Consider the following 23,493-nt stretch of genomic DNA (forward strand, 5'->3'; position numbering starts at 1 on the left):
AACTTAATCCTCAATATCTCGGTGTTTATCGTCGTGTGCAAGGCTTTTCTCCGCATTAGGCCCCACTTCAGCCTGTGGCTAAAGATCTTCAACGTGAAGCCGAAGATAGTGGTTGGCCAGCAGGCGGAGTGTGGTGGCGCCATGGTGTGCAAGATGCCCAGCGTCACCTGGCTTGAAGGCTCCTTTGCGGAGACCGTGAAGGGGTGGCAATCGGGGTGGTTCTACATTACCGAGCCGCGCGACGCCGACTGCGTGGTGGCCCCCGAATTCTGATCCGGCATCCCTGTGCGGCTCACTTCCTGGAAGAAGAATGGCCTAGCCTGGGGCACATCCACGGAGCTGACCGGACTCCAGAACTACGTCAAGAACATGATAACCAACAATATCAATCTTGTCAACGTCGTCCAGGTCATGCTATTTCGTCGGATTCTCCCATGTCAAAGACGGGCATTCAACCTGTGGGAGTTCGACGCGGCCCAACACCAGACGCTACAAGAGCTCTTTGACACGACGCACAAAGACGTCTGGAAGGTGTCGTTCAAGTCCAGCGAAGTCCCTCCTCCCACTTCCAAGGACCGCGGACTCAGCGCCAAGCGACATGCCAATGCAGCAAGCATTCTACATTTTGCAAGATGTGCCTTTCCTCAGTATATTCATGGGAGGAACTTAAGCCACCATACTGATCTAACAGGAATACGTGGCGACGGCGGAGCAGATCGACTGTGCGGCTCCGTTGCCTGAAGATCCAGCAACCGCTCTCCTGACGGAGATGCTGGTCCCGGCGCCTTATGAGGTGCCGGAGAAGAAGGCCAAGAAGAAGGTCATGAGGACCAGGAAAAGTCTTCAGCGCAACATGGTGCCGAACTCATCGTCCGAAGACACCGAGGCACACTCCTCCAACGACAACGTGGAGGAAGAGGAGGAAAACCCTCTCCCCCAAAACGAGGGGGAGAAGAAAAGGAAGGCCGCCCCTTCTGGGGAGGCCGAAGGGTCCAAGAAGGGACGGACCCTCCCTCCAGACCACTCCACAACCACCGCCTACAGCGAGGAGGAGTGGCTACCCAGGGCCAAGCCCCTGGCGAAGTCGTAAGTATTCGTATGCCAGGATACTTGCATATTTTAGCTTTATGGCTTCTTATTATGTCAAGATTTGTTTGTGCAGTCCGCCCAAAGCCCATATCGACTTGCCCTCCTCGGATGGGTCCTTGAGCTCATCGGAGATGAATAGCTATTTGCTCCCGATGGCTTCCACTCCCCGGCCCACGGATGACACCGAGGTGTTATCTCAAAGGATGCCGGGCCGGGAGGAGGTAGTCCTGGAGATGCCTCAAGGCAAGACTCCCGATGCTGGGCTCATGGGGGGAAAGATCCCCATGGATTCGGATGAGGGGGCCGCAGCAGGCTTGGCCCCCAGCCGGATACTGCACTGGAACCTCCAGTGGTTCCGAATTCAGGCAGGCAGCCACCCGCCAAGGGGGGCGAGCCGTCTGTGCCAATGACCTCTGACCATCCAGAGGCATCGGATAACCTAGTGGAAGCGCTTCAGAGCGCTTCCCTTGGTGAGGGACACCGTACTCTTATGAGTACGGTGATTGCGAAGATTCAATCCACCAAGATCAGATTAACCGAAGCCTGCGCCAGCCTCCTAACAGGCTTTGAGGTAAGTAATTGAAATTATGAGAAAGTATCACGGTGTAGACAGTAGCCCCTGATGCTCTGTTTGGTGTTCGGCAAGAGAAGCCGAACAGAGGATCAAATATTGTTCCCAGGAGTCTAATCATATTATGTCTATGTGAATAAGCAGGCGTCGCTGCTGGCCGCCGCCGCCACTGTGGAGGTCTCCAGACTGAGGCAGAGCCTGGGGTAGGCCAAAGAAGAGCTCGGCCTCGTGAAGAGGCAGCTCGAGGAGAACAAAGGTAAGCAATACCCCGTCTGAATGTTATACAAAGGAAAAATCGTGGATGCTAATAGAAGCATGATAAATTTTGCTAGGGGCCACGACCGAAGTGGCGGCCCTTAAGAAGGCGATGTGCGAGGCCGAAAACAAAGCGGCTAAGGAGAGCATTGAGTGCAAAAAACAAGAGGCGCGAGTTGATGAGGTCCAGCAAGAGCTCCAGGACTTCGTCAAAGAATTTGAGTCCTTGGAGAGTGACTCCAAGACGCACGAGTCGGAGCTTGCGAAGGCCCATCAGAGCGCACTAGACGCTAAGGCCAAAGCCCAGAAGGCCCTCCAGGAAATTGAGGCGGCCAAGAAGATAGCTACGGGTAAGACTTTCATTATACAAAGCAAGCATGTGGAGGAGACTTTCCTTTTACTTACCCGAATTCGGAGCTCTCCAGGAGCATTCGCAGATCTGCCGCACAGCATCTCTGATGCCGCAGAGTTCTACCGGGCTGTGGAGGGGAGCTCGGCGGAGAAACTGTTTTGGTCCCAGTATATTGGGGCCGAACACCTGATGTCCTTGAGCGGCCAGCTAAAGCAATTGGTCGAACTCCACAAGGTGGACGAACTGGCCATGAAGGACTTCATAGTCCGGCTGTGGCCTGGCGAGCCCCTGCCCAGCAGCTAATTCGGCTTTGTCAAGCGGATGGTGAATGCCTGTCCGCAGCTTGAAGTCGTTAAGTGGTCCGTCTGTATTGAGGGTGCACGCAGGGCTTTCGCCCGTGCGAAGGTGCACTGGGGGAAGATGGACACCGAGAAGCTGGTGACAGAGGGGCCGCCGAAGGGCAAGCAACATCGCCACCCCGAACAGTACTATGACAATGTCATTGAGGGTGCCCGCCTTGTGGTGGATGAATGTACGAAGGATTTGATATTTGAATGAATGTAATCATGTCATCATGTATTATGAAAACTAGTTCATGTGCGCTATGTAGCACTTGTTAATTTAAAATATTACCTTCTGTGCGGCCGTTTTAAAAATTCTTGAGAGTTGGCCAGTCATCGGCTTCCGCCCCCATGTAACAGTACCTGGGTGTTCGGGATAAGTATAAACACTCTTTATCCAAGTTTTTGGTCCTTTTAAGGAGGTGTTTAGCGCCACGAACGAGGCAATCGGACTATACGGCTTTATCGCCCTCACTTAGCCATAGAAGTCTACAATTTTAAATTTTGGCGAAGCCCCTAGTATCCGGAAAGCCAAACTTGGGGCGCTATGCACGCCTAAATCGGACGAGGCCAATTCCTTGCCTGATGCGGAAAAATCTTTAAGGATTTGAGACCTCTCGAATAGCGACCAGCTCTCGCCTTATCATGACAGTCAGTTTTCAACTTTCTCTACTGAGGTGCTCGTCCGAAAGAACCGGGACACAATCGCAGTAGTTCTCCCTGCGCTACCTTAGCCGATATAGCGGAACGTAAGGTACCAAAACATAGGAGCCGGGCAAACCAAACTATTGACCCAAGACATGATTCGGAGCTGATGCATATAGTGCTATAAGTTCGGAGTGCCGCACTGTCGAAAGTGTTCGGACTTGTCTTGCCAGGTTATGGGGTACTGAAGCCCCCTGGCAAACTGGTCATGCCAAAATGCACTTGTATAATAAATAAGCAGTAAAGAAAAGGGGGCAAATATACTTAATAGCAAGCTGATGTTGTATACTATTTTCCCTTGTTATTCAAATGATACGTCAAAGCATACATATACAAGTAGTGCGATAAGCAGAATAGGACTGTTTGACACATCCTAACCAGGAGCAGGTGGTATGCGGTTATGTAAAACAGGTATAACGATCGTTATCAGAGACCACCTAAGGATTCCCTCGTATGCCAAAGCTTCGTGTCCTCCTGGTGTGTCCGTCCCGCTATGTGTCCGATAGCCGGTCTTTTGGAGGAGCCTCCTGAAGGTAGGGACCTGAAAGAAAAAGGGGTGCAAAAATGCGTGTGTCCTGGGGCGTTCGAACCGCATTATGGACCATGTCATGGCCGTGCCTCCGCCTATGCCCATGGTATTTTAAGTGTGTAGTTATGTACGCGCGGCACGAATGTCGCCGCTTGGCTGGGACTAGGGTGGAGGCTGAATTGCTAGTCGAGCTCTGGACGTGCCGGACGATCCTATTGTAGAGTACTCCGGACTCGCTTGACGGTATCCGCGTTCTTTATCTCCGAATTGGCTGTTTGCCTAAGAAGGCTGTTTTGTACTTCCACCGCAAGGGCCGCAGTGTGCTCCTCCATACGAAGCGAGCGCTCTGTGTTTCTATTAACTGTAATAACCCCACGAGGTCCCGGCATTTTGAGCTTGAGATATGCATAATACGATACCGCATTGAATTTGGCAAATGTGGTTCGTCCGAGCAGTGCATGATAGCCGCTGCGGAAGGGGACGATGTCGAAGATTAACTCCTCGCTTCGGAAATTGTCCGGAGATCTGAAGACCACTTCCAGTGTGATTGAGCCCGTACAACAGGCCTCTACACCGGGTATGACACCCTTGAAGGTGGTTTTTGTGGGCTTGATCCTTGAGGGGTCAATGCCCATTTTGCGCACTGTGTCCTGATAGAGCAGGTTCAGGCTGCTGCCGCCGTCCATGAGGACTCGTGTGAGATGGAATCCGTCGATGATGGGGTCAAGGACCAATGCGGCTAAACCTCCATGACGGATACTGGTAGGATGGTCCCTGCAATTGAAAGTGATCGGACAAGAGGACCATGGGTTGAATTTTGGGGCGACTGGCTCCATCGCGTAGATGTCCCTTAGTGCACGCTTCCGTTCCCGCTTGGGGATATGGGTTGCGTATATCATATCACTGTTTTCACCTAGGGAGGGAATTTCTTCTGTCCTCCCATGTTCGGCGGTCGGGGCTCCTCGTCATCGTTGCTATGTAGCCCCTTTTCCTTGTTTTTGGCATTCAACTTGCCGGCATGTTTAAACACCCAGCATTCCCTGTTGGTGTGGTTGGCTGGTTTATCGGGGCTATCGTGAATTTGAGATGAGCGATCGAGTATGTGGTCCAAACTGGACGAGCCCGGACTGTTTCTCTTGAATGGCTTTTTCCGCTGTCCGGATTTAAAGCCTCTGAATCCGGCATTGACTGTCGTGTCTCGGCGTTGTCGCCATTATTGCGACGCTTGTGTCTATTCCGTCGCGGCTTGCCGTTGCTATCCCTGGCGTCTGAATCGCCTGAGTTTTTGGGTGTGATGTTGTTACGAGCCAGCCAGCTGTCCTCGCCCACGCAGAAGCGGGCCATGAGTGTCGTGAGGGCAGCCATGGACTTTGGCTTCTCTTGGCCGAGATGTCGGGCGAGCCATTCGTCGCGGATGTTGTGCTTGAAGGCCGCTAAGGCTTCGGCATCCAGACAGTCGACAATTTGGTTATTTTTGGTTAGGAACCGAGTCCAGAATTTCCTAGCTGACTCTCCGGGCTATTGGGTTATGTGACTTAAGTCATCAGCATCCGGTGGTCACACGTAAGTGCCCTAGAAGTTATCGAGGAATCCGTCTTCCAGATCCTCCCAACTGCCAATGGAGCTTGCTGGCAGGCTATTAAGCCAATGCCTAGCCGGTCCTTTGAGCTTAAGTGGTAGGTACTTTATGGCATGTAAGTCATCACCATGGGCCATGTGGATGTGGAGAAGAAAGTCTTCGATCCATACCGCGGGGTCTGTTGTGCCATCGTATGATTCAATATTTACGGGTTTAAACCCTTCTGGGAATTCATGATCCATAACTTCATCAGTGAAGCATAGGGTGTGTGCGGCGCCTCTATGCCGGGCTACATCCCGACGTAGTTCAAATGAGTCCGGTCTATTGTATTCGGCCTGGCCGGACTTTGGTTTATTGTATCCGGCGTGACAGTCATCATCACGTCTTCTGGCGCACCCCCGTGATCCGTAGATCGATCTTGACTGTCCTGCTTTGTTTTCCAATACTTCTCGCAGGTCCTTCGTGTAGCCCGGGGCCTTGGTATTATTGTTTGATTGGCGACGGGGTGCGGTCTGGACTTCGGGCTGGTACGCCGTTTTGTCGCGACCGCGGGGTGGCCGGTCAGCCGCATCATGCGCTGGTAGTGTGGGCTTTAAAGCCTCCTCCTCGAGTTGAGGTAGCAGTCTGTGCTTTGGGTAGATTTTGCTAGGGCGTTCGAGTCCGTATTCCTCGGCAGCCAGGACCTCGGTCCATCTGTCAATTAGCAGATATTGATCAGCTTGAAGCTGTTGCTGCTTTTTCTTCAGGCTTTTTGCAGTGGCTATAAGCCGGCGTTTGAAGCACTCCTGCTCGACGGGATCCTCAGGCACGATGAATTCTTCGTTGCCAAGGCTCACTTCGTCTTCGAAGAGAGGCATGTAATTATCGTTCTCTGATTCTCCATCAGTTGCCTGTTCTTTAGGGCTAGCTTGCCCATCCTCTTGCTCGGCCTGCTTAGGCAGGATTGTCTTCGTCTTCGGCACCATCCGGATTGTTATCTCCTGTGCCGGCATCACTATTTTTGCTATGGCAGGGCTTGGAGCGGCGCCAATGACGCCGGTGTCTAGATTGCTTCCCCAAGGGGTTATCTTCCGTTGCCTCATCGACATTGTTTTCTTTAGGGGTGTCCACCATATAAATATCATATGATGAGGTGGCGGTCCAGCGTCCTATAGGCGGTGGTTCCCGTTCTTCTCCTGCATCGTCATCCATACCGTCGATGTCTTCGTAGTCGAAGTCAATCACGTCGGTTAAGTCATCGACAGTGGCTATAAAGTGGGTGGTGGGTGGGGGACGAATTTCTTCGTCGTCCGCTCCCCACTCGAGCCAGACATAATTCGGCCAAGAATCTCCTGACAAGGAAAGATACCTTAATGAGTTTAGCATGTCACCCAAGGGCGAGTGCTGAAAAATATCCGCGGCGGTGAACTCCATGACCGATGCCCAATCAGATTCGATAGGCACAGACGCACGCGGTTCGGATCCTGTGGCTGGAGACGAGTCTGAGGGTCCGATGACGCCACTTTCACAGGAGGTGGAACTAGTGTTCGGCTCCAACTCCGATGAGTGTGTAGCTTCCGTGGCGGGGTCCATCCACCCACCCTAGGAAGGCACGATCTGCTCCGGATTGATTCCCGGTGCCACCGCAGGCGCGATCTCCCGAATACTGTCTGATGGCAGATCAAAGTCATGCCTGTCGTGGCCATTCGGTGTGCCTGGTATGGGCTCGAATCCGTCGAAGATCAAGTCTCCGAGGATGCCGGTAGTATAGTTTAAGCTTCGAAACCTGACCTGATGGCCAGGGGCGTAGCTATCGATCTGCTCCAGATGGCCAAGCGAGTTGGCCCGCAGTACGAAGCCGCCGAATACGAAGATTTGTCTGGGGAGGAACACCTCCTCCTGGACCGCATCGTTGAAGATGATCGAAGGGGCCATCAAGCCTTATAGCGATGGCACAGTGGAACTCTCAATGAAAGCACCAATGTCGGTGTCAAAACCGGCGGATCTCGGGTAGGGGGTCCCGAACTGTGCATCTAAGGCTAATGGTAACAGGAGGCAGGGGACACGATGTTTTACCCAGGTTCGAGCCCTCTCGATGGAGGTAATACCCTACTTCCTGCTTGATTTATCTTGATGATATGAGTATTACAAGAGTTGATCTACCATGAGATCGTAGAGGCTAAACCCTAGGAGCTAGCCTATGATTATGATTGTTCTTGTCCTATGGACTAAACCCACTGGTTTATATAGACACCGGAGGGGGCTAGGGTTACACAGAGTCAGTTGCAGAGAAGGAAATCTACATATATGAATATCCAAGCTTGCCTTCCACGCAAAGGAGAGTCCCATTTGGACACGGGACGAAGTCTTCAATCTTGTATCCATAGTCCAACAGTCCGGCCAAAGTATATAGTCCGGCTGTCCGAGGACCCCTTAATCCAGGACTCCCTCAGAAGAAGAGAGCAGGCCAGGTGGGCCCCTCCCCGTGCGACCCCACCTGTCGGCGACAGAAGGGCCAGGCCCAGTGCCAGCAAGGATAAGTGGTCGTGCCCCCGCCGCGAAGCCGTTTTCCCCGCGCAAAAGCGTATTCCTGGTTAGTACGTTTGCCTCTTCAGAAAGCATATTTTTCCTCTTCTCCGGCCCGAAATACGTTTTCCTCTCTGGAAAATGTATTCTCAGAAAAGACACGTTCTGTTTAAACTGCCAGGGACCTGTTTGTAGAAGTATTTTTACAGACTAGTCCCTGAGCTTTAAACGTCCATATCTTTTTACCCATAACTCCGAATGAGGTGATTCCAGCGCTCATGTTCTCTGCTCGTCGAGTTCTTTCTAATGGAATTATTATCACCATGTTTGCAAATTCTGAAAACGACCATTAAACAGCCCCTCTGAGAGAGAACTGTTTCTGGCAAATCTTTCTGCGATCGTCTCACACTTCTTCCCGGAGTATTTGTCAACCCCAGGCAAGCCAACTTCTTATCATGAGCCCCGAACTTGCATGTTGGCTTTGCTTGCACCTCGTGTGTGTGTTTAGTTACAGTAGTTTCTTGTCTGTTCCGCCTGCTATTATTTCAGTCGTGCTATATGTTATTGTTATCTGCCTTACATGCTTGTGCTTTCATAAAATAATTTGACATGCTAGCTAGATGTTGTTGCTGATAATATCAAGCCTCTGTCTAGTTTATTGTTAGTAGTATCGATGTTATGATGATTCTGTTGCACTCGTGGAATTACTAGTATTCAGTATTACCATGTTTCCCATGATATCATAGTTCACTGGAAAAGATTGATGTTTTGTTACCGCATCTGTATGTTGCATTCATGTTAAAAATACTTGCATGATGATTGAGATGGAGAAGTTAATAATATGACTTAATAACAAACCTCCTCCGTCATCGATGGGATTGACTCATAGTGCCACCAAATCGAGCTTTTCTTTTCCAGTGCAGCCACATTTGCCTGTTATGGGTAGGCCTTAACTGGGTCTATTGTCATGCCTCTCGCAGGTGCCTCCAACAAGGGAAGGTTATGGGCGTGCGCTACGCTAATCAAGTAGGCGGACATAAGCCTTGTGTGCCCGGGTTTGGTTTTGAGCTCATGTCCCCGTTTGGGACCATTTTGTTTTGCCACGACAGTGGTTGTTGGTGTCTTTGATAGGCATGGGGCCACCCAGGACTAAACCCAAGGGGGTGTCGGTCGGAGTGGCCGGGAGAGTGTCATGGCAGTAGGACGGTTTTGTCGAAATGTCGTTGGTCCACCCGAATGGGAGTGCGAGGCCATGGATTTCATGGTGTGGGTATAGTGCGCTACCTCTACAGAGTGTATTTAATCTATCGATAGCCGCGTCCTCGATCATGGGCACAAGTTCGTAGTAGGTCACATTATCAGGTCTTGGTCAAAATGGAGGATGAACCTGAAATAACTAAGTTGATGAATAATGTGCAATAAATAATGTGATGACTTGGACTATGAGATAGTCGTGAGAAGTCACAGTGATGTTGATATGATCACGAGATGAGGTCTTGGTGAGTGTTGAACCAAGTGTGGTTCCGTTTGTGATCCATGAGTGATCACCGTTTGGTTACAAGGTAACCCGTTGAACCGAGCATGGTTCCGTTTGTGATCCGTGAGTGATCACCATTTGGTTACAAGGTAACCCGTTGAACCGAGTATGGTTTCGTTTGTGATCCGTGAATGGTCACCATTCGGTTGCGAGGCAACCCGTTGGTAAGAGAGTCTGAAAGACTCGGTGCACAAGTTTGGTTGCATTGCATGAGTAGTATGTTATTTTTTGCATTTAAAGAACCATGGTAGAATAGGATATGGTTGCATAAATTTAACATGTTATGTCTGCATTGGATATGACTGGTAGTTTATTTTCAGCATAGTTTCATGATGCCATGCCATGTTTTGATTGAGCTTATGCCATGTTATGATCAAGATGTTATGCTATGTTTTGTTGTTGCCATGATAGAAGTAAGTTTGATATGCCATGTTATTGCCATGCTAGTAGATGCCATGATGTCGTTCATGCTTATTTTGATCCATGCCTCTAGTTAATATCATGACATGCTTAGAAATTGTGTTGAAGTAGATAGTTGCATATGCTTGGTTCTTGCTTTGTGATCTGTATGTTTGGATGCTATGTATTTGGTTGTCTTGCAAATACATTCAATGTACTGACCTAGCGTGTCATGCCAGTTTTGTAAGCCGTGCCCAAATTGTTCGCTTGTTCCGTTATGCTAGGCCGTAATCTTGCCAGTCCTGTGAGTTGTGGAGCCCAGCCAGAGTGATATGCTGCCAAACCTAGACTTTCGCCGTCATTTAAATAGACTTCTGCTACCATTCATATAGTCGTAGGGCTATGCCAGATAATTGTATTCATCAATGATGTAATCATATACACATGTATTGGATGAATATTCTTGTACCTGGAATGATGTATTATGGACCTGTTGTGCGTCAGGTGTTATCCTGGGCTGACGTGCGAAGGCCCCCTGCTCCATGCGAATCGGGGTGCCACAGAATGGCTATGGAAATGCCATAATAGGTAGGTATGGTGGTTGTTTTGAGGAAAGTATATGGTGGGTGTATGGTACCGGCGAAAGTTGCACGGTACTAGAGAGGCTAGCAATGGTGGAAGGGTGAGAGTGCGTATAATCCATGGACTCAACATTAGTCATAAAGAATTCACATACTTATTGCAAAATTTTATTAGTTATCGAAAGAAAGTACTACGTGCATGCTCCTAGGGGGATAGATTGGTAGGAAAAGACCATCGCTCGTCCCCGGTAGGAAAAGACCATCGCTCGTGCCCTGGGCGCGCCTTCCTACCTCGTGGACGCCTCGTGGCGTTTCTGACTTCAACTCCAAGTCTTATGGTTTGCTTTCGGTCCAAGAAAGATCATCGCAAAGGTGTCATTCCATTTGGACTCCGTTTGGTATTCCTTTTCTGCAAAACTCTAAAATATGAAAAAAAAACAGAAACTGGCACTGGGCCTCCCGTTAATTGGTTAGTCCCAAAAATAATATAAAAGAGCATATTAAAGCCCATTAAACATCCAAAACAGATAATATAATAGCATGGAACAGTAAAAAATTATAGATACGTTGGGGACGTATCAGGTGACCAGCGTGAAACGCCTTAAAGGCAAGGAGGCAATTCCTATCAGCAAGGTGCCGCTTCCCATCCGCTAGCCTAGTCGAATAGAACGCAGAAGTTAAGCGTGCTCAGGTTGGAGTAGTCCAAGGATGGGTGACCCAGTGGGAGGTTGCATATCTCAAGATTCATTTAATTGATAGGTTATCTTTTTGCTGTAAAATCACCATGACTGCGCAAGCGCGAGCAAATGGTGCAGGTACTGTCTTAACCATGTGCGACGCAAGTGCTCTGTAAAATCACCACGACTGAGCAAGCGCGAGCAAATCCCGGTGGGAAGTTGCATATCTCAAGATTCATTTAATTGATAGGTTTTTTTGCTGTAAAATCACCACAACTTCGCAAGTGCGAGCAAATGGTGCAGATACTGGCTTAACCATGTGCGATGCAAGTGCGCTGTAAAATCACCACGACTGTGCAAGCGCGAGCAAATAGTGCAGGTACTAGCTTAACCGTGTGCGATGCAAGTGCGCTATAAAATCACCACGACTGCGCAAGCACGAGCAAATGGTGGAGGTACTGTCTTAACCGTGTGCGATGCAAGTGCGCGGTAAAATCACCACCAGTGCGGAAGCTAAGGGTGGGTAAATTTATTTAGAAATTAGGACTAACCGTGTGCGATAGACCAGCTAGCTAGAAATATAAAAACAAACTACATGCCTTGAGCATTGCAAAAGTCAGCGGCTCCGCCACTTTTCCTTATTATCATACATGCATATTCTTATTGGACCGTGCACGATCTTGGGCAGTCCCTCCCCGCATCAATTCCTTTACCCAAATTTTAGTAGCTATCGTACTTCAACCATCGTCCACACTCCTCCAACACCGACCTTGTAGTAAAATTGCAGTAGCCAAGGCATTTGAGTCGTCGCCCTCCCTCGTCCACCACCATCTCCACCCACCATTACTAAAAATTTCAGTAGCTGCGACGTATCCTCAAACACCACCATCCCCCCTCCACAGTCCACCCACCCACCCCCCGCCCCCCTTGAACCATAGCTCGCGGCCGCCGCCGCCACCAACCCATGCCGGTCTGCCCATTCCCCCTAGATTAGATAATAAAGTTCAGGTTACCCTGCGATTCACATACTGTCGCCCCACTCCCCTGAGTTTTTAGATGAGGCCTTCGGTGTCCCTCCCCGCCAGATCTACATCCCCTGCTCCAGAATGTCGCAACCTAAGCTCAACCACGTATCCCGAGGATCCCGACGAGCGTTAGGCCAAGAAGAGGTTTATCATGGCCTCTCCGCCGGACGTTGGCGAGGTGGCCGTCGTTCGCCCCGACCTGTCGTCCCAGAGCAACACGTCGCCGCGGAAGCCGACAAAGACATTGACTATGTTGCCATGTCGAAGGCTTCATGTCAGCGAGCTTGCATATTACTGTATCTCGGGAAAGCTGGCTATGATATCAAGCTCGTCGATAGTAACGGCTTCACGCGGGCCATGTCACAGGTTATGTGGTCCATCCCCAACCCCTCTAGTTCAACCATCATCGATCTCTTCGACGACCTTGCCGCTGATCTCCTTCGCCAAAGGGCCAAGGATTTGCTATCCTTATATGCCATCGAGCCCATTTTGTCATTTTTGAAGGACATGTTCTACGGCAGCGTCTTTGGAACCTCAATTGCCAAGTCAGATCTCATCGACCACGATCACGACCACGAGGAGGGCACCCACGAGGGTTCTTCGAAGGTGAAACAACCCATCTATGACATCAGAGAGCTCACCATGGGTATGTGCTCTTCCAACTGGAAGGATCCCATACATGAAATGTGAGGCAACATCCTATTAGCAAATCTTACCTTTTCTAGCTTGCCAACTCGCACCCTTTGTTGTAGTAGCATTTGTCATGCGGTGCTATAACTGTGTCGTGTTTAATTATTTCAGTTATGCAAAAATGTATTGTTCAATAGGGCTATGTGATGTTTAAGTATGAATTGTCCACTTCAGTTTCAGGAATGGCTATATTTGGTTATTTATAGTGAGTAGATGCCTTGTTTATCCGTGTTTGGTTGTTAGGTTGGTTGAGTGAGCATTTTTTTCCAGTTATCGAGTCGATGCCTTGTTTATATGTATTTGGTTCTTAGTTTGATTGCAGTGAGCATTTGTCCAGTTATCAAGCAGATGCCTTGTTTATCTGTATTTGGTTGTTAGGTTGCTTTTTTTAGCATTTTTCCAGTTTTGAAGCAGATGCCTTGTTTATCTGTATTTGCTTGTTAGGTTGGTTGCATTGAGCATTTGTCCAGTTTTCAAGCATATGCCATGTTTATCTGTATTTGCTTGTTAGGTTGGTTGCAGTGAGACTCTGTCCAGTTTTCAATGGCTATATTTGGTTGTTATACTGATCATTTATGCCTTGTTTATTTCAATCATTCACAATGTGTTGTTCATTATGTGCAAGTTGGAATTTTGCCGCTCGACTGCATCAATACCAGTTTGAACGGCTATATTTGGTTCCAGTTATGCCTGGTGTAGTTAACACATACCCTTTATTTCAGTTTTACATATTTATCTAGTGATGTTTAAGCATTACCTACGTTCTATTCATTTTCAACAATACCAGTTTGAATTGCAATATTTGATGGTTGTTAAGCCTGCTATCGGTAACATTGCCTTCCATTTTATATATGCTTTAACAGCATGCTGAAACCAACACATTCAAGCTATCATTTGGAGATGATATTGTTTACCTTTGCTGTATTTGTTTGATGTTAAGGTTGTTGTACTTATCATGCCTTTTCACTACTTATGCAGGACAACAATGGGAGTGGCCACCATTTTTCGCCGAGGTTAGCTTCATCCCTCAGCTTGTACTCCCCCGTCGTTACATAGTGTGGTGCATATAGATCCAGGCCTGGACACTTGTTAGCTTCTAATATTGACTTGTTTCTTGTAGGTACATATGCCCTTGGCAAAGATCCATGCATCGACCCTTTTTGCGTATGGGGCAATGAGATATTCATGAACAAGCATCAAGTGAGGAAACTGATAAGGATTATTAGCAAAAAGATATGAATGGTGGCAATCAAATTATTTGTTTATGCTCTATCCAACACAACGGTGAGCTGTAGGATGGTACCTACAAACTCTGCAGCCTTCTCTTTTTACTGTGCATAATGAGTTGTTAGACAACAATGTCTGAATCTTTTTTGTTCGTGGTGGTTCCCGAAGCAGTTCACTCAAGATTACCTCGCAAAGTACATGATTGGTGGACACGCAATAAAAGTTAAAATATTTCATCCAGACTATAATGAGCATCGAGAAGTCGTAATGAAGACAGTGAAGGATGGACGGGTAGCCATCACAAGGGGTTGGCCTTGAGTCGTGCTCACATTACGCATGGAGGAGGGCACAATATGAGCATTCCGCTTCAGCTTGTTCAACAACCAGAATGTCTTTCGCCTCTCTCTTTACAGTCTCTAGTACAACTGTGGTTCATCATTCTTTACTTGGTGCTTCTGTAGTTCTTTAGTATATGTACCTGTGCATCGAATTATGCATTCGTGGTTGAACCTATATTTGTAATAAACATGGTTGGATATGAAATAAGTGATTGCCTACTATCAAATGGCGAGCTGCAACCCGACGAGGACGAGTTACAACCAGGGGCGTGAGGGATGTTAGGGTTGTGATTATGCATTCGTGGTTGACCTATATTTGTAATAAACCTATAGCCCGATGAGGAGGAGTTACAACCAAGGGCGTGAGGGATGTTGGAACAGGCTCTGCGGATTGCTACAACCGGTTTTTTAGCGAGTTACAACCGACTCACATGGTGAGCTGCAACTGCATAGGAACGGCGGGCTGCCACCGTCGAGGGCGAAGGTGCAACCACGGTGATGGGGTGCTGGAACCGACTCCAAGGGATGCTGGAACCAGCCCCATAGGTTGTTGTGACCGTGGCTGGCATTCTGGAACTGGGCATGCTCTCGTGCTGGAATCAGCACTTGGCGATGATGCAACTAGCGAAATCCAGTACTCGAACCAACGAGTGGCCGTGCTGGAACGGGCGGATGGGGGTCCTACGTCCGGCCCCTAACGCTGCTATGGGACAATGGCACATGACGCTGCAACCGACAACCCGCCGGTGCTAGATATGGTGACTGCAGGGCTGGACGAGCAGCTTTTTTGCTGCGACCGTGGTGACCGCGAGCTAGAACCGACAATATTTTTTGCTGCGACTCATGGTGACCAGGAGCTGGGGAGCGGGCGGAGCATGATGTTGCAACCGTGGTGTCCGCGCGCTGGAACCGTGGCGGAAAAATGCTGGAACCAGTCAATCTCGTAGCATCATGCGACAACCGGCTGGCTGCGATGCCGGAATCGTTAGTGAGACGAGCTGGGAGCGGCAGGCTAAGATGCTGCAACCGACTGCCGACGATGGTGGAATGATAGTACGACAAGCTGCAAGCCGCAGGCAAGGCTGCTATAACCGGCTGCCGGTGATGCTCGAATCGTCAGTGAGACGAGCTGCGAGCGGTAGATGGAGATGCAACAACTGGCTGGGCGTGAAGCTACAACTCCTAGCATTCTTTGCTGGAAGCAGACGCCAGAGATGCTGCAGTCGTCATCGACAGATGCTCAAACGGCGGCCACCATTTGCTAGAACCGGCCATGAAGGTAGCTGGAATAGGTGGTGGCGGATGTTGCAAGCCACCACGGCAGATGCTGGAACCGGCCATGGAAATGCTGGAACCGGCAATTGTGGATGCTACAGCTGAGACCGTTGGGACCAACGGCGACAGATGCTAGAACTGGTGGTGGCGGATGCTACAACCGTGGGTCAACGAAGCTGTAACAGTGCACTACAAGAAATATGTCAACTAGTGACCTTCTCTTAGTGACCCTAGCTGAATTGGTCGTAAATCCACGTCCATTTCACTTGGAAGGGCTCAAACCCTGAATTGCCTTACACGAAATGGTCATAAAGCAGACAAGAGTGGTCCATGACCTTATTTCTACCTGATTACGACCAATATAAATGGTCATGAGGTTGTGAACATGGATGCATTAGTACTTATTGCTATGACTAGGCGCCACCTCATCAGTTTTGCCTATGTGTCATGTCCATGTGGCAGTTTTTGCCCTAGGTTGTGAAGCAACCTATATTTCTCTCATTCCCAAAATTCCCAAAAAATCTCATAAATTCTTTGGGTCATATCTTCATCAAATATGTAAAAAACCTTCCTTGCCTAGTTCATAAATAATTAAAAAATATTCATTTTCCTATTATGTTCAGGAAAACACTTTGTGAAGGAAGTACCACTTTGGCATGTCCAAATGGTATCCATTTTCTACAGTGCTTTCCTATGCCTAAATAACCATCCTCCACCAAATGCCAGCTCAATCCATTCATTATTTTGAGCTCAGCTTCAACATTCGTATTTATGTCTTGTGTGGTACTTTGCAAAGCAAGTACCACCTAGGCTCCTCCTTTTGAGCTGAAAATTTGTGAAGACGGTCTTCTTAGTAACTGATCATCCTCAGCCAAAACTCACGCCCATTAGCCATGTGCATTTCCTGTACCGCTAATCAAACACTTGGCTGCTTATTCATGTTTTAGCATCGATCGGTCTCCTCGTGAGAATCTTATGTTGTGATTTTCTTCCTAGAACCTACCAGGGGAGTGCCCAACCCACTAGACATGCCTAGGCCGCCCAGAACACATGGCAACGCCACGGTCATGCGGTGACCACGCGGCAGGCATGCGAGTTTACGCACTCTAGAGTTGGGGCCATCGGCGACCGTCCAAACCTCAATGTATCGCCACCAAACCATGTATTTATGATTAAATAGGTATTTATGTAACTAGAAATGATTTTTGGAAAAAATAAATAGCAAACTATGAGGCAGCTGCAGTTCAAATTTGACCTGCTTCCTACTGAATCGATGGAATTTTGTCTTTTTCACCAGAGGTGGATCAAAACTTTTGACACCCAAACATTTTGTCGATTGTGCATTAAATATGTCCTAATATTTTAGAAAATTGATTTGGTCCAATTTTGCAACAAATATATGGTAGGCCCTTCACAAAAAAAACTCATTTCAAGCACTCAGAAAATGGAAAATGAATTTTTCGTGCAAAGAAAATGAAAACTCCCTTAGGCAACATTATTTGGAATTCCAAGATGCACCCATGTGCACAATATGAGATCATTTGAACAAACTATGCCATGAATGTGGCCATAAGATTGATCATTTGGCTTGAAAGCCCTGAATCTTCACGCATGATAGCTCATTTTTTAGAACACTTTTTTCAAATAATTTCCGTATTACAAGTTTATTATTTTTCCTGGAAACTTGGTCACATATAATGACACAATGCAAAGGTTTTGCAATTTTTTGATTTTGTTTGAATTTTTTTATGCCCGTTTCAAAATGCGGTCAAAACGGCGGGCTTGACGTTCCTAGCTAGTGGTTGAATCTTAGAAAACTTTTGATGTTTCTCTGATTAAATAGATACTTATGTACCTAGAAATGATTTTTGGAAAAAATAAAGAACAAACTATGAGGCAGCTGCACTTCAAATTTGACCCGCTTCCTACTGAATCGGTGGGAATTTGTCTTTTTCACCAGAGGTGGATCAAAACTTTTGACACCCAATCATTTTGTTAATTGTGCATTAAATATGGCCTAGTATTTTAGAAAATTGATTTGGTCCAAATTTGCAACAAATATATGGTAGGTCCTTCACAAAAAAACTCATTTCGGGCACTCGGGAAATGGAAAATGAATTTTCGTGCAAAGAAAATGAAAACTCCCTTAGGCAACATTGTTTAGAATTCCAAGATGCACCCTTGTGCACAATATGAGATTATTTGAACAAACTATGCCATGAATGTGGCCATAAGATTGATCATTTGGCTTGAAAGCCCTGAATCTTCACGCATGATAGCTCATTTCTGAGAACACTTTTTTAAAATAACTTCCGTATTACAAGTTTATTATTTTTCCTGGAAACTTGGTCACATATAATGACACAATGCGAAGGTTTTGCAATTTTTTGATTTTGTTTGAATTTTTTATGCCCGTTTCAAAATGCGGTCAAAACGGCGGGCTTGACCGTTCCTAACTAGTGGTTGAATCTTGGAAAACTTTTGATGTTTCTCTGATTAAATAGATACTTATGTACCTAGAAATGATTTTTGGAAAAAATAAAGAACAAACTATGAGGCAACTGCAGTTCAAATTTGACCCGCTTCCTGCTGAATCGGTGGGAATTTGTCTTTTTCACCATAGATGGATCAAAACTTTTGACACCCAACCATTTTGTTAATTGTGCATTAAATATGGCCTAATATTTTAGAAAATTGATTTAGTCCAATTTTGCAACAAATATATGGTAGGTCCTTGACAAAAAAACTCATTTCGGGCACTCAGGAAATGGAAAATAAATTTTCGTGCAAAGAAAATGAAAACTCCCTTAGGCAACATTGTTTAGAATTCCAAGATGCACCCTTGTGCAGAATATGAGATCATTTGAACAAACTATGCCATGAATGTGGCCATAAGATTGATCATTTGGCTTGAAAGCCCTAAATCTTCACGCATGATAGCTCATTTCTGAGAACACTTTTTTAAAATAATTACCATATTACAACTTTATTATTTTTCCTGGAAACTTGGTCACATATAATGACACAATGCTAAGGTTTTCTAATTTTTTGAATTTTTTGAATTTTTTATGCCCGTTTCAAAATGCGGACAAAACGACGGGCTTGATCGTTCTTAGCTAGTGGTTGAATCTTGGAAAACTTTTGGTGTTTTTCTGATTAAATATATACTTATGTACCTATAAATGATTTTTGGAAAAAATAAAGAGCAAACTATGAGGCAGCTGCAGTTCAAATTTGACCCGTTTTCTACTAAATTGGCTGTAATTTGTCTTTTTCACCAGAGGTGGATCGAATCTTTTGGCACCCAACCATTTTGTCAATTGTGCATTAAATATGTCCTAATATTTTAGAAAATCAATTTGGTCTAAATTTGTAACAAATATATGATAGGTCTTTCACAAAAGAATTCATTTTGGACACTCAAAAATGAAAAAATGATTTAAAAGAACTCATTTCTCATAACTCTTTAAAAAACTATTTGTCTTATTCCAATTTGTGATTATTCCTGAAAACTATAGTCAAATTTGCTGACACAATGAGAAGTTTTTTTTAAAAAAATCAGGTCATAATAAAATAGCGAACATGATTTAGCATCTTACTTTTAGTCAATTATATGACCAATTTAAATGATCAAAATATCATACTTGTATACTGCGTTCTGATTGATCCAGAGGCCTCTCACGCGGATCATGGATAAATTACCGTCGGATACTCCTGGATCCAATGGCTCGCACCGCACCCACCGCGAGCTACCCCTAAAAAAAAACCCACCGCACATCACTCCCCTCTCTCCCCGCGCAGCGAACCCTAGCGCTCTCACCCTCTCAGCCCCGCACACCACTCCTCCTTCTGGATCCACCGCCGCCGCCCTCTGGATCTCGAAGCGCCGCTACTCCCTCCCTCCAGATCGAGAGAGAGCTCGCCGCCGTCCTCCTGCTCTCGCCCCTGCCCTTCCCTCCCCTTAACCCCGAGGCGGCAACGCAGACGGCCATCGACCTCGCCCACCTAAACCTAGCAAGAGGAGAGCGGCCATGGATCCGTCGAAGCTGAGCGAGCTGCACTCCTTCGTGGAGGAGTGCAAGAAGGACCCGGCGCTCCTCGCCGACCCCGCCCTCGACGCCAACCTCCCACCGCGGGGGTGGGGAAGACGGCCCAGGCGGCGGCGGCGCACGCCGCGCTCTTCTACTTCACGCTCCTCCTCGCGCTCAGGGTCGACGGCCGCGCCGACTCCTCCTGGTGGTACTCCCTTCCTCTCTCTCTCTCTCTCTCTTCCCCCACTGCCTCTTTCTCTCGGTTTCTCTATCTGAATCCCCACTCTCTCTTTGCAGTTGGCGTGGATCCGGTGCTGCGTGGAGGAGAAGGAGGCCATGGAGTCCTGCGGCCGCGACGAGGAGGAGCCCAGCGGCGGAAGAGGAGCAGGGGCCACCCGGCCAGGAGATTGAGTCGAGGAAGCAGCAGCCGGAGAAGCCGAAGGGGGGGGGGGCGGGGGTGCGACGGGGTGCGGCGCCTGCTGCAAGCTAGACAAGGGCCTCGAGTTCCTCACCCCCGACAAGGACAAGGCGGACGGCCCTGACCACCTCCAGGTAGGTAAACTCAGTACCAGTTAATAGCGGCGGCATTTCTTCTGTAGCTATGAACATACATACTACAAAAAGACTGGTTGTTATTTGATAGATACAAAATTTAGGTTAATATGATGGAGCATGCTGAATTGCTGACCATGATCGTAGCTGTACAAGAGCATGATTGGCCCCGATGGATGGTGCACCAACTACGACAAGTCCAACTGAACCTGCAACATCTACGAAGGTACGGTAGTCTTCAAAATGAGTTCTCCTGGTTTTAGTCTTCAGCGCAGCGCACATGTGGAAGTTAACTGACGCTGTTATGGTTGATCTTTTTGGGTGTTGTAGACTGGCCATTCTTCTACCGGTTCGAACCGAAGGTTTTCAAAGAGTTCTTTGGTGTGCCATGCAGCAAATTCGACAGCGAAGACTGCAGGTTTGCTGGCTCTTGCTTTGTTGTTCGTGTATCTACATGTTCAGTTAGTTCTTTGCGATGCTGAGTTGATTTATCTGCTGCCTGTCATTTTCAGTGGTTGTGTGGATAACATCAAGATGGTGTATGGTCAGGACTCTCCTAAGCTTGGACACCTCATGCGGGTCATAAGGGAGGAAAGTAGTAAGCATGAAGCAAGCATGAACCGGGTTACTGGTACCTGATTGATTATGGAGTGTAGAGTACTCACTCACCGAAGCAGTTGAAAACCGGAACACAAATACTGGTACCTAATTTTCACCTATGAATGAGTCTACATTTAAGTGAATCTTGTTCTGCTCAGAGTTGTTTAGTCTCGTCAGTTTAACAAAAAGCGAACAGTATTGCGATGCTTTACTGAATTGTAGATTGTCGCGGATGAATCTAGCTTGTTGGTTTCAGACTGAATTGTAGATGGTAGCGGGATAATCTAGCTTGTTGGTTTCAGACTGAATTGGTTGGATTCATGTGTACTAGTAGCGGGATAATCTAGCTTGTTGGTTTCAGACTGAATTAGGCACACTGTACTGCACACACTAGTTAATGTTCTGTCTTTTTGAGAACATTTCGTATCTGTTGTCTAGTTCTATCCGGTGATACTCGATTAGGGCCCCATGTGTTTGAACAACTAGTCAAGTAACTTGGGTCCCCACTGGTGGTACAGCGTCAAGTTTGGAAGCAGCTGAAGTGAAATGTGAGAAAAGTTGAACAGCTTACACATTTTCCTGAAATGGTATAGCTTAATTTGTTTTTTAGCTACTGCAGCATTTCTTGAATGATTTTTATTCTAAGCATTTTTCATACTCAATAAGCTAGTTCCTGAATCAAATTTGTTAATGAAATGTTTCTGTAGCATGCTATAGTTAATTAGTTGGCAAGTGTGATGTCCATTCACGCCTCCTCTATTTTTTGCAGGTCTGGCAGCACCGCCGCGTCGACGACGAAGGTGGTGACCGCGGCGGCGAGCGGCGCGAGTTGGTGGCTGCGGGACTCAACGACACGGCTCATATATGTGCTTCCGACTAATCCAGCTTCTTCTGGTCTAGCTGGGCATTACTTTGAGTTCATATATGTGCTTGTCACTCCATAGGTTGTAGTGATTCCCTCTGTTTCCTTATATGTTCTTGTAGTTTGGTTGCTTTCCTGTTCATGCATGTTTGTACAGCTATATATAGTTTTGCTGTGAATCAAAGACGACATGCTTTCCTGTTCACTCCGTAGGTCATGTGCTTGTCACTCCATAGGTTATAGTTTTGCTGTGAACCTAGGCGTGCTATGTGGGGAAGCAAAGCAGCAGGTCACAACTCCGGCCTGCAACTCCAGATGAAGGCACTCCGACGACGCATCATGCTACTCCCTTGGAAGGTTGGCTCCTGGACCGTAACTTTCTCTCAACATGTGCTCTGCTTGATACCAGTTCCTTGTATTTCTCTCAACTTGCGCAAATTGCAATATGCAGGGCTTCCTAGTCCGTGGCCTGCCTTCTGGATGGAGCAAGGAGGGGGCATCATCCACACCGCGGAGCTGGTTGAGCCTTATTGCGAACTAGATAAGCAGGGCATCGTCGGGGACATCTCTCGCTTGTGCCATGGTAAGAGCAAAGCGCCACTCTGTCGTGCATGTATTGAAATCCTAAAATGTCAAATGCATGTTCGCTCTCAGCTGGGATATTGGATTGTACTTAGTTATGTGACTCGTTCATGTTCGCGCTGCTTGTTAAGTGATTACCTTTATGTACTTGCTACCAGTAGGATGGTCAATACATGCTTGTTTTGTATCTATTCCAGAACAGTTTGCTTGGTCGCCTGATGCTTGATGCATGTATAATGTGACTCGCACATCATGAAATCTGAATAACTTTGACATAGTTGCTCTGTTATCTTGCACTGGGTTGATAATTGTCATTTTCCCTTCCCAAATATATCTCAGTTTTGCTGTTATGAGAATGCTATATGCATGGTTTCTTATTAGATCTCAAATTCTGCAGCTATTTTTCATTGTTAGGAGAATGTTATATGCACGACTTCACTTGATTATATTCCTAACTTTTCTGATTTATAACTCGCAGATTTTGGCCTTAATTCGTCAAAAGTTGCTGTACAAGGAACTACAGGAGAAGAATCCTAAAGAAAACTTGCACCCAAAATGTGTTTTAGCTCCCTGGAGCTGGACATGTTAATATCTAGCTGTATTTTATATTTCAATACCTGATTTGTACTGCTGTGATTGTAAAGTACCTGCCATGATTTGGCTGTTGTTTGAAAATTTACGTGTTATTGGCTCTGTTTGAATCAAGTTATTGGTTGTTGCACAAATAGAGAATTGACGTGTGGCACCTAAACAACACACCCGGTCTCATTTCACTAGTGGATTCTTTAAATTGGGAAAGAAACAAAAGAAAACTGACAAGTGGGACCTAATTGGATGACCTGGGACCTGGTCCAAAATGGATTATAAAAAGGCCCAAATAAGAAATGGAAGTAAAAAGGCCGAACGCCTAGAAAATAAAAAGGCTGCAATATTGGCTTGGCCTATGAACCCAACCAAAAATTGACAGACAGAAAAAACACATAGGCTGAATTGTTGGGCTCGGCCCATGTAAAACACTGAATCGGACAGGGCTGATTCTTGTGCCACATCAGCTTGCCATGCTGGATGCCTACGTGGTCTGGGGAGGTTTCTTGTGACCAAAAATTTGGTCGTGGAACCAACGACCTTTTACATATCACAAAGAATGTCACTAATTTCAGTTTACAACCGCTAGCTTTTGACCTTCTGGTT

General features: G+C 47.0%; 1 long non-coding RNA gene across 5 annotated transcripts; it reads left to right on the forward strand.

Annotated features, from left to right (window-relative positions):
• The first annotated feature begins 19,413 nt into the window (after window positions 1–19,413).
• On the forward strand, window positions 19,414–23,003 carry LOC123072266 (uncharacterized). 5 transcript variants are annotated; one of them, XR_006434973.1, is made up of 8 exons: window positions 19,414–19,914; window positions 20,004–20,262; window positions 20,363–20,484; window positions 20,589–20,676; window positions 20,771–20,959; window positions 21,628–22,077; window positions 22,172–22,303; window positions 22,781–23,003. It is a non-coding gene; the product is annotated as an uncharacterized lncRNA (long non-coding RNA). The 5 variants fall into 5 exon arrangements; XR_006434975.1 differs by having other exon boundaries at window positions 20,004–20,258; window positions 21,628–22,092; XR_006434974.1 differs by having other exon boundaries at window positions 19,414–19,911; window positions 20,004–20,258.
• Window positions 23,004–23,493: the final 490 nt, after the last annotated feature.

Source organism: Triticum aestivum, chromosome 3B (assembly GCF_018294505.1).
Source record: "Triticum aestivum cultivar Chinese Spring chromosome 3B, IWGSC CS RefSeq v2.1, whole genome shotgun sequence".
Classification (NCBI taxonomy): Eukaryota; Viridiplantae; Streptophyta; class Magnoliopsida; order Poales; family Poaceae; genus Triticum; species Triticum aestivum.